The sequence below is a fragment of the Rhinoraja longicauda genome, chromosome 24, assembly GCF_053455715.1.
Source record: "Rhinoraja longicauda isolate Sanriku21f chromosome 24, sRhiLon1.1, whole genome shotgun sequence".
NCBI lineage: Eukaryota > Metazoa > Chordata > Chondrichthyes > Rajiformes > Arhynchobatidae > Rhinoraja > Rhinoraja longicauda.
In genome coordinates, this window is record NC_135976.1 from 6,252,714 (window position 1) to 6,264,269 (window position 11,556).

Genomic DNA, 11,556 nt, shown 5'->3' on the forward strand with positions numbered 1-11,556 from the left:
ACAATGAGGTGATATTGCCTGCTTTGAAGTCCCAAATGGCTCTGTTTACATAGTGTAAGAGGGTTTAGAATTTATCAGAAAGCCTGCAGAAGAATTTGAAACAACATCCTGAAGCTAATATGTGCAAGTCGCCAGCAAAACTAGTATTTCTGCATTGCCCTAAATCTCCTCCATATATGAGTTGTGTAAGTAAGATTATTTGAAAGAAAGAAATGATTGAATCATCTGTCTGAATGTGTAAGAAGGAACTGCAGGTGCTGGTTTAAACTGAAGATAGACACAAAAAGCTGGAGTAACTCAGCGGGACAGGCAGCATCTCTGGAGAGAAGGAATGGGTGACATTTCGGGTCGAGACCTTTCTTCAGAATAGTTAGGGATAAAGGAAATGAGATATAGACAGTGATGTGGAGAGATAAAGAACAATGAATGAAAGATATGCAAAAAAGAAACAACGATAAAGGAAACAGGCCACTGTCAGCAGTTTGTTGGGTGAAAACAAGAAGCTAGTGTGACTTGGGTGGGGGAGGGATAGAGAGAGGGAATGCCGGGGTTACCTGAAGTGAGAGAAATCAATATTCATACCACCGGGCTGTAAGCTACCCAAGTGAAATATAAGATGCTGTTCCTCCTATTTGCGTTTAGTCTCACTCTGACAATGGAGGAGACCTAGGACAGAAAGGTCAGTTGGGTTTGGTTTTGATTTGGACTGGGCGATGGTTTTGCTGAACACCTTCACTCAGTCTGCCAAAACTTACCTGATCCCCCGGTTACTAAACACTTTAATTCTCCTTCCCATTCCTGCATTGTCAGAGTGAGGCTAAACGCAAATTGGAGGAACAGCATTTCATATTTCATTCAGGCAGCTTACAGCGCAGTGATATGAATATTGATTTCTCTAACCAAGTAACCCGGGCATTCCCTCTCTCTCTCTATCCCTCCCCCACCCAAGTCACACCAGATTCTCGTTTTCACCCAACAAACGGCTAACTGTGGCCTGTTTCCTTTATCATCATTACTTTTTTGCATATCTTTCATTCATTGTTCTTTATCACTACATCATTGTCTACATCTCTCATTTCCCTTATCCCTAACTATTCTGAAGAAGGGTCTCGACCCGAAACGTCACCCACTCCTCTCCAGAAATGCTGCCTTCCCTGCTGAGTTACTCCACCTTTTTGTGTCTATCTTCGACCCATTACCTGCTATGCAAGTCTGACCCTCCCCTTTCCAGTTTTCTTCTCCCCCCCCCCCCCCCCCCACAGTTAGAAGAAGGGTTTCAACCCGAAACATCACCTTTCCATGTTCTCCAGGGATGCTGCCTGACCTGCTGAGTTACTCCAATACTTTGTGGCCTTTTGTGTATTTACCAGCCTCTGTAGTTCTTTGTTTCTATATCACATCCTCCATCTTGGCATGTTGCAGTTATGAGTGCTCAATATTAAACTTAATTATTTCACATCAGTAGCCATTCTAGTTTGTGTCAGAATCGGTACAGCTAACGTAAGGTCATCTACTTGCGATATTAATTCAAGTTTTTCTTTCTCTCTCCATGAATTCTCTGTCAACTTGGGTGTTTTTCATCTTTCAGTTCCAGCATTTTATTTCCACCTTCCACTGGCCTCATTGATCTCCTATTTATATCCCCTCCAAATCAGCTGAGTAAAGTAATCTTCACCACCCACTCTCAGCTGGCACAATGTCATGTTTGCCCTTTTGCCCCTAGGGTCTCCCATCTGTCACAAGCATTTCACTGTCTCGGCAACAAATGTCTTTACTTTCTAACTTTGCCTAGTTTTAACAAAAGGTCAAAGTTGTATTGTTATGATTAAAACTTGTGACATGCAAATTAAGTACATGATGTAATGAAGCAATGTGGTTAAAAGAGTGGGAACCGATGCAGAATGAGAAGCTTGTTGGAACTATTTGAAAGTTAACTACAACACAAAGTGCTGTCTCCATTTATTTTACACATGGACTTCAAGACAACAAAACATAAACATGGTGGCAGTGGTTATGATTCCTACGACGACCTTTAAATCATGGGCTACATGGATAGGACAGCTTTGAAGGGATATGGACCAAACGCGGGTAGGTGGGACCAGTGTAGCTAGGACATGTTGGTTAGTGTGGGCAAGTTGGGCTGAAGGGCCTGTTTCCAGACTGTCTCACTCTAACACTCTAAATGTTAAATAGGCTTTAGCCAGCTACTGAGAACTCAAATATTCAACAAAAGATGACTTTATTTTGTCACTAGATACGAATGAAAATGAGTCAGTAATCACACTGCAGACTTAAATATTTATAACTGATTGAATCTGTTTAGTGATACAGTGCGGAAACAGGCCCTTCGGCCCAGAGTCCGCACCGACCAGTGATCCTCGCACATTAACAGTATCCTACACACTCTCGGGACAATTTTACATTTATACCAAGCCAACTAACCTGCACGTCTTTGGAGTGTGGGAAGAAACTGAAGATCTCGGAGAAAGGTCACGGGGAGAACGTGCAAACTCTGTACGGACAGCACCCATAGTCAGGATTGAACCCGGGTCTCTAGTGCAGCAAGCATTGTAAGGCAGCTGCGCCCCTTATTTACTTGTCATGTACAATTGGCAACGCTGTGTATACATTTCAACTGACGTGATGTAATAAACATGCACGTTCTAGTGCCACTACTAGATTGGGAATTAAGCTTTAGACAAAAATATGGCCGGATGTTCAACAGTGTCCAAAGACGTACAGGTATGTAGGTAAATTGGCTGGGTAAATGTAAAAATTGTCCCTAGTGGGTGTAGGATAGTGTTAATGTGCGGGGATCGCTGGGCGGCACGGACTTGGTGGGCCAAAAAGGCCTGTTTCCGGCTGTATATATATGATATGATATGATATGATGATAGTGTGTTAATGCTAGTGAGAGCGAGAAAGCTCGCTATCTGTTGCTCTGGACAGGAGAGAAGGGGTTAGAGCTGTACTACAGCTCGACATTTGAGCAAGAGGAAGATGGTGTGAAGTAAAATGTTCTCTTAGATCAGTTTGAAAAACATCTTGAACCTAAGACCAGCCATCGTCTACCTCGCTACACTTATCTCGTTTATCACCATACGAGAAGCACAAGACAGAAGATCTTGATGTCAAAATCCATCACGTTGTAAATGAGATGACTACAAAGCTGAGCCGCATCGGAAATGTGACCAGCGGACATGAGGAGTTGCAGCTATTCACTCAACAGTGATCCAAGGATGGCCTGAGAGAATCACGCAGGTTCAGCCAGAACAAGACGACACTGGTCCATAAGAGATGACATCTCTGTGGAAGATGATGTAAACGATTTTTTTTAGGAAGGGGGAGATGTTATATTGTTGTGCTTGAAAGTGTGTTGTGACAAGCTGTGCTGTGACAGATGTAATGAAATTGTGTGATCTAATGAGCAGGAACAGATCCACAATGAAAACCTTGTAGAACACATTTAAAGTCAGAACTATGAAAAGTGAACCACGACACAAAGTGCCATCTCCATTCTTTATTTTAATCATGGACTTCAAGACAACATCACAAAGCAGTCAACAATCCGAGGCATTAAGTGTGGGAAGGAACTGCAGATGTAGGTTATGCTCTGAAGATAGACCCACTGGGTTACTCCAACATTTTGGGTCTATCCGAGGCATTACATTTGTTTCTCTTTGTACAGATCCTGCTTGACCTGCTGGGTATTTTCAGCACTTTCTGGTTTATGCACCAGATTTTCAGCAAATGCATTTTTTTGTTTTGTTGTGCTTATCAGCATCAAGTTGCTGTTGCATGCCTTGATGTTAGCAAAACTGACTTTGTGTTAACAACAAAGAAAATATTGCGTCTTGAGAAAAGCTGCCACTCTGACTAGATTTCATATTGTTAACACACAGTTTGTTTCCCTCGGGTAGAGAAAAACATGTTAGTTATGATATGCTAGAAGAAACAGTCTGATTAATTGCAAAGCTCATTTACAGCTTTAAAAATAAATTGCTTTATTTGTCAGTGTGAAAGGGCAAGAGTTTTATAAAGTGAATTTTGTACTTCTGCAAGTAAAATATTGTAGCATTTTTTTCCTTGCTCAATAACAACATAACATAACATAACAACACTTTATTGTCACTCGGCACAACACCGAGCGAAATTTCAGCAGTCACACAAAATACAGCAAAAAGAAAAGAACACAGGACACCCGACCCCAACACAAACATCCATCACAGTGACTCCAAACACCCCCTCACTGTGATGGAGGCAACAAAACTTCCCCTCTCTTCCCCCCGCACCCACGGACAGGCAGCTCGACCCCTACCGAGGCAAACGACACGCACAGCCCCCGCAAGGAGATGGAAGGCCCCCCGGCCGAGCCGCCCCGGGCACCGAAACGTCCCGCGGCCACACCGGGCGATGTTAAGTCCAACGGCCGAGCCGCACCGGGCACTGAAACGTCCCGCGGCCGAACAGCGCTGACGATGTTAAGTCCAGCGGCCAAGCCGCACCGGGCACTGAAACGTCCCGCGGCCACACCGGGCGATGTTAAGTCCAGCGGCCGAGCCGCACCGGGCACTGAAACGTCCCGTGGCCACACCGGGCACTGAAACGTCCCGCGGCCACACCGGGCGATGTTAAGTCCAGCGGCCGAGCCGCACCGGGCACTGAAACGTCCCGCGGCCGAGCTGCGCCGGCAATGTTAAGGCCCGCAGCCGAGCCGCACCGGGCACTGAAACGTCCCGCAGCCGAGCTGCGCCGGCAATGTTAAGGCCCGCAGCCGAGCCGCACCGGGCACTGAAACGTCCCGCAGCCGAGCTGCGCCGGCAATGTTAAGGCCCGCAGCCGAGCCGCGCCCCGGGGAAGAGACCTAATAAAATAAAGGTTTCCCCCCGCCCCACCCCACACCCCCACCACACACCCCCACCACACATACACAGCCAAAAACAGAAACAAAAACCATCCCAACACCGACACAAACAAAAAAAAAGAAAAAAAGACAACAGACTGCCAGAGAGCCGCAGCCGTTAGGCGCAGCCAACTCCTCCACGATATGGGCCGATTACTCCCAAATCAGATGTGTTGATTAGACCAAGGTTCTTTAATCTCTGCCAAAGGTGGACAGTAAATCTTGTAACTAATCACAAACAACATTCCCGAATATCCTGGTGAGCATTAACTTTCTTCAGGCCTTTTGGTGAGATTACCAGTGACACATTTGTACTGTGAGCCCAGCTCTATCATCAGGCCTGAATTCCTTTAAATTGCTCAAGGGAGGCACGGTGGCGCAGCCTTGCAGTGCCAGAGATCTGGGTTCGATCCTGACTACGGGTGCTTGTCTACGGAGTTTGTACATTCTCCCCGTGACCCTGCATCGCTTTTCTCCAGGATCCACCCACACTCCAAAGACCATACGGGTTTGGCTTGGTATAATTGTAAGTGTAAAATTGACCTCAATGTGTAGGATAGTGTTCACGTGCGGGGTCGGCGTGGACTCGGTGGGCCGAAAGGCCTGTGTTAACGCTGTATCTCTAAACTAAGACTTCAGAATTGCCAGCACACCTGCTGGAACAGCCAGCTTTTTCCTCCCTGCCATTTTCAAGCATTGCATTGCAAAGGATTTCTTGCCGATATCGTTACCATGTTGAGGCTTTTTGTTTTAATTTATTGATTGAATGATGCATCATGGAAACAGGCCCTTTGGCCCACATGCCGATCCTCGACCACATGTTCATACTTGTTCTATGTTACCTGCTATCGCATCCACTCCCTCTGCTGGACTGCAGCCTTGCCACGGTGGAGAGACTTGCGTGCTCCAGTGATCCTGTGAGCTAGGCTGGATGGGGTTTTATATCCCTGGCAGGTTCAACCAAACCGGACAGGTCATGGGTGAGGAGGCAGACGAAGCAGTCCCTGGTCCACCAAGTTGGGGGTTGGGCGTGGGGTTAACTACTCCACCCGGGACTAAAGTGTGAGTTACAGAAACTTTGACGAATGAAAACCAAATTACACACTTGGTTGAAGAAGGTGCCCCAGCGACGGGGAACATGACGCTTCCCAGCCAAACCCACAAGGGCGCTGGGAAGCTGACACACCTTCTGACGCCAAAGAAATCCATCCTTGTGGGGACATGGAACATCTGAACCATGTTCCAGGCTGGCAAGGCTGCCACTGTTGCCAACGAAATGGTGCGCTACAATCTCTCAGTCCTGGGCTTGGCAGAAACAAGATGGACACAGTCAGGGGAGATCAAATTGGCCAAAGGGCAGTCCATTATCTACTCCGGAACGGAAGAGGAGAGAGCGAAACAAAATGGAGTTGGATTGGACACACCCTCAGAAAACCTGCCACAAACATCACCCGGCAAGCCCTGAAATGGAACCCCCAAAGAAAAAGGAAAATAGGTTGCCCCAGGAACAGCTGGAGAAGAGGTGTCCAGGCAGAAATGTCTGGGAGTGGGCTCAACTGGGGAGATCTCGAAAGAACCGCCAACAACCGAGTGAGGTGGAGGACATTTGTCAATGGCCTATGCTCCCTAGAGAAGCAAAGAGCTTAAGAAGAAGAAGATCGCATCCAATCCCTAAACATTAAGGACAATTTTAGAGAAGCCAATTAACGTACAAACCCCCAAGTCTTTGGGATGTGAGAGGAAATGGAGCATCTGGAGGAAACCCACACAGTCATAGGGAGAATGTACAAACCTCACACAGCCAACATCTTGGGTCAGGATTCAACTTGGTCTCTGGCATTGTGAGACAGCAGTTCTACCAGCTCTGTTGCTGGTCGACTGAACAATTGTAAAGTATTCTCGCTCAATTATTTTAGATAATGGAAAAACTCCAGTAAGATTCATTGTGCTCCGTCTTAAAGTTGCTGTGCCACTTTTGATGGTATTTAGTGTTTTAGAAGGCATTCAGTGTAGGAAAGCTGAATGGACCTTGCCTGTTCATTATCAAAACCATTGTGCTTCATTCTAATTCCCAGTGAGATTATACCCGTCTGAGAATAGTAAAACAATGCTCATTTTGAGCCAATTTATTACATTAAAAGTGAATCTAACCCACATGCAGGTGTCATCTGACAGAGAAACTGAATGCTGGAAATATTCAGCAGGTCGGGCAGTATTTGTGGAAAGAGTTAGCATTTTGGAACTGGCAAATGTTCTGTCTCACAAATGTTCTGAATAGAAACCCATTAATAACACTTGTGGAAGAAAAAAATCATAATCAAGCTACTAAAAAGTGGCAGGGAGGCACAGAGATAGAGTTGTTGCCTTACAGCGCCAGAGACCTGGGTTCGATCCTAACTATTGCTGCTATCTGTACGGAGTTTGTACGCTCTTCCCCGTGACCTGCATGGGTTTCTGCCGGGATCTTATGTTTCCTCCCACACACCAAAAAGGTACAGGTTTGTAGGCGAATTGGCTTAGTAAAATTGTAAATTGACCCTAGTGTTAGCGTGTGGGGATTGTTGGTCAGTGTGGACTTGGTGGGCCGAAGGGCCTGTTTCTGCACAGCATCTCTAAACTAAACTAAAACCTAAACTGAGCTAAATTACAAGATAGATTTTGTAATGGTCTAACTGAAAGATATTTTACATGTGGGCTGATCACTTCTGGCACAGACAGGAGAGGTTGATTATCTGAAACTCTTGAATTCAAATTGACTCCCAAGGCTGTAAAGTTGTTTTTGATAAGGTGTTAGGTTAATGGGATTTCCAACTGTGTCTTGCTCTTCAGGCTATTTTCCTTGTTTTATAATAGGGTGTTGACCAAAACTCTTTTCCACAGCATTTCCAGCATCTGCAGATTATGTTTTTGTGTTTTGCTTTCTTAATTTACTTGATTGTTTTTTTCCCAAAATGTAATGGAAAGAATTGAAGGTGTCAAAATGAAATTCTAAAAGTATGATGGGCTAAATGGGGTAGAGTGAGGAAAGATCTGGTGGCTCACATGTGGGCAACCACAGTCAGCTGGTCCCAGCCTCTTGGTGACTGGACAAGGATGAGTGCAGAAGGGAATTGTGCTAATGATCCATAAGAAAATATTGTAGATTATCATGCAATCTTTTTAACCAACCAGATCTACATAGCGCTTTTAGCTATTGAATTCTCTTTGTTTTTAATTAACTCCCATTTTAGTGTCATGTGCAAACTTACTAATCATGCATTGTACATTCTCATCCAAATCGTTGAAATAAATGACAAACAGTAATGGACCCAGCACCGATCTCTGAGGTACTCCAAAAACCAACCTTCTGCCATCGTCCTTTGCTTCGTTCCATGAAGCCAATGCTGTATCCAGTTAGCTAGCTCTCCCTGGATCCCATCCGATCTAACGGTTCCAGAGCAGCCTGTCTTGTCGAACCATATTAAAGGCCTTGCTGAAGTCCCCAGAGACTATGTCAATGGGCTTGTCCTTGTCAACCATTTTAGTTACTACTTCAGAAAACCCAATCAAATTTGTGATACGTGATCTCCCACAGACAAAACCATGCTGACTATCCCGAATCAACTATCTGTTGCGATGTTTATGCGTCTTGTATCTCAGACTTCTCTCCAGAAACTTTCCAACCACAGCTGTAAGACTTACTATATTTCTCAGGTTTTTCCTTTGTAGCCCCTTTTAAATAAAGGCACAGATTAGCTACGCTCCAGCCTTCCAGCATCTCACCAGTGTCTCGCGATCATTCATACATCTCAGGAGTCCTTCAATATCGTTAGCTTTCTACAGTGTGATTGGATATATCTGATTATGCCTCGGAGATTTATCTATCTTCCTATGCACCTCCTCAACTGCATTATGAGCTGTCCTCGAGACTTCTGCATTAGTTGTCCCAAGTTCTCCTGAATTCATGTTTCTCTTTGCATTGGAAAGGAGAGGAGAAACAGAGGAAAGGGCAAAGCTTAACCTACTCTTAGGGAATTGGGCAGAGTAAGTGACTGAAGTGGCAATGGACAAGCCTTTTGGGACCAGGGAGACAGTTCTATTGGCTTTAAAACAGTTACGGGTAAGGACAGTGCTGGTCCAACAGTTGACATTGTAAATTGGGGCAAGGCCATCTTTAATGGTATTAGACAGGAATTTTAAAACGTTGATTGGAGTAGGTTGTTTGCAGGCAAAAAGGGTGTCCAGAAAGAAGAATTTAAAAAAAAAATGTCATGTGAGTTCAGGGTATGCATCTTCCTGTTGGAGCTAAGGGTAAGACAAGTGTGAATAAGGAACCCTGGATAATGAGAAAAATTGAGGCGCTGATCAAAAAAAAAGACATAGTTCCGGTCAGGCATTCCTGGAGGAGTACAGAGAATTAAGAAGGAAATCAGGAGGGCAAAATGGTGGCATGAGATGGCTCTGGCAAATAAAATTAAGGAGAATCCAAAGATTTTCACAAGTACACAAGTTAGGCCATTAGGCCCATCAAGTCTACCCTGCCATTCAATCATGGCTGATCTCTACCTCCTAATCCCATTTTCCTGCCTTCTCCCCATAACCCTTGACACCCGGTTCTAATCAAGAATTTGTCTATCTCTGACTTAAAAATATCCACTGACTTGGCCTCCACAGCCCTCTGTGGCAATGAGCTACACAGATTAACTACCCTCTGACTAAAGATGTTCCTCCTCACCTACTTTCTAAAAGGGCGCCCTTTAATTCTGAGGCCGTGACCTCTGGTCCCCCTGGACTCTCCCACCTGTGGAAACATCCCTTCCACATCCACTCTCTCTATGCCTTTCATTATTCTGTAAGTTTCAATGAGGTCCCCTCTCGACCTTCTAAACTCCAGTGAGCAGAAAGAGACCTGGTGCTGTCAAACGCTCATCATATGCTAACCCACTCGTTCCCGGAATCATTCTTGTAAACCTCCTCTGGACCCTCTCCAGAGCCAGCATATCCTTCCTCAGATATGGGCCCCAGATTTGCTCACAGTGCTCCAAATGCAGCCTGAGCAGCGCCTTGTCCAGCCTCAGCATTACATCTCCTGGATATGGGACAAATGCGACAAAGGAGATTAACCTTGATGCGATATCTCAATCATCATGGACGAATTGAGCTGAAGGGCCTGTTTCTGCGTTCTGCATGATTCTCATTCGAAATATTCAAGTTTACATAATTTCTCCTTGACGATTTTGCAGTCTGTCTGTAGAACATCTCTGGAGGGGAAGCATTTTCACCAGATGCCAATAAGCCCTGAGTCCTTCCCCACTATTTGAACACTCCGGTGAAAAATCATGACAGAACATTAATTGGGACAGGGCGATGGCCTTTGGAGGGCGTAAAGTGAAACTAGAGGGTGCAATCATAACATTTGTATCAATCTCTTATCATAGGCATGAATCTTTTGTTAAGAGGTTCAAGGGAAAATCTGGGCAATTTGCAATGAAATTACTGATGAGTCACCTCAAACTGCAGGTAAGGAAACATTTGGGTGAGTCTTGTCCACATCCAGAGTTAAAACGCATTAAATGGTAGCTGGCAATAGAGTTAATTACGAGTTAACAGTCCTGTAAAGATTGTTAAGAGTTCAAACAGCTGCAGCAATGCTTGGCGCGTTATAGTTTGTAACATTTTTGTGATGCAGAAGTATATGATGAATTCCTTTGCAGCTTGTAATACCTCATTTGACAGATTTTGCGTTATATTACACCCACGGAGGAACGTTGTAAACAAATGAAGTCAGAACACATTGGCTCAGTCCTCTGGCCCAGCAGCCACGGAGAAATGGGGTCTCTGAGGAAGGAAGAAATCAGTCAGTCAAACACAGATTCTGATGGTTCTGGACTCTACCCAGAGATGAGGGGAGAGGAAATGTCCAGATTGTGCTGGTTTGTTTGACAGTTATTGCTATTACTTTGGTCAGCAAGTAAATTACTTCATAAATGAATCACTAGCTTGTACGTCTTGGAAGAAACTAGCAACCCTGGAGTGTGATTAAAGCTTACAACTACAGTCTCCCCATGAAGTAGCATGGAAGGCTTCTGGAGATGGAAACCACAAGCTGGATAACTACCGCCCCCAGCTGGCCACTGTGCATTAGTGCGGTCCATTTCTGCATGTTGTTCTACCATTTATTTGTTGTAGAATATCTACAACTTCATTAACTGTGGTGTGATATTTTTTTGAGCCAATGTTACTTTAAAAATACTGAATTGGTTGCATTTTCTATTGTTTCATCTGCACTAGTTTACCCACTTGCCTGCAAGTCACCATCTTCCAGTCACCGACGTGGGCTTCATGCGCTCCAACACAATTGTTTGAGAGCTTGATCACTGCGCTTGGAGAGAACAGCCTGCGTGGTTCAGCCGTGGGAAAGAAGGCTCTGAAAAACGGGCATGGAGAGTCTGGAATAGGTCTGCAAGAATTGTCGTGACGGTCAAGCTAACCAAATATCATTGGGCTGCTAATTTGCTCCAGAGCCAAGAGTGTTTAATTACCATATGTACTGAAAACAGAACAACAACATTCTTACTTGCAGCAACATAACAGGTCTGAAAAACTCAATACTCATAGATAACATAATACATTCACGTAATACATGTGTGAGTGTGCAGTCAGATCGTATGGTT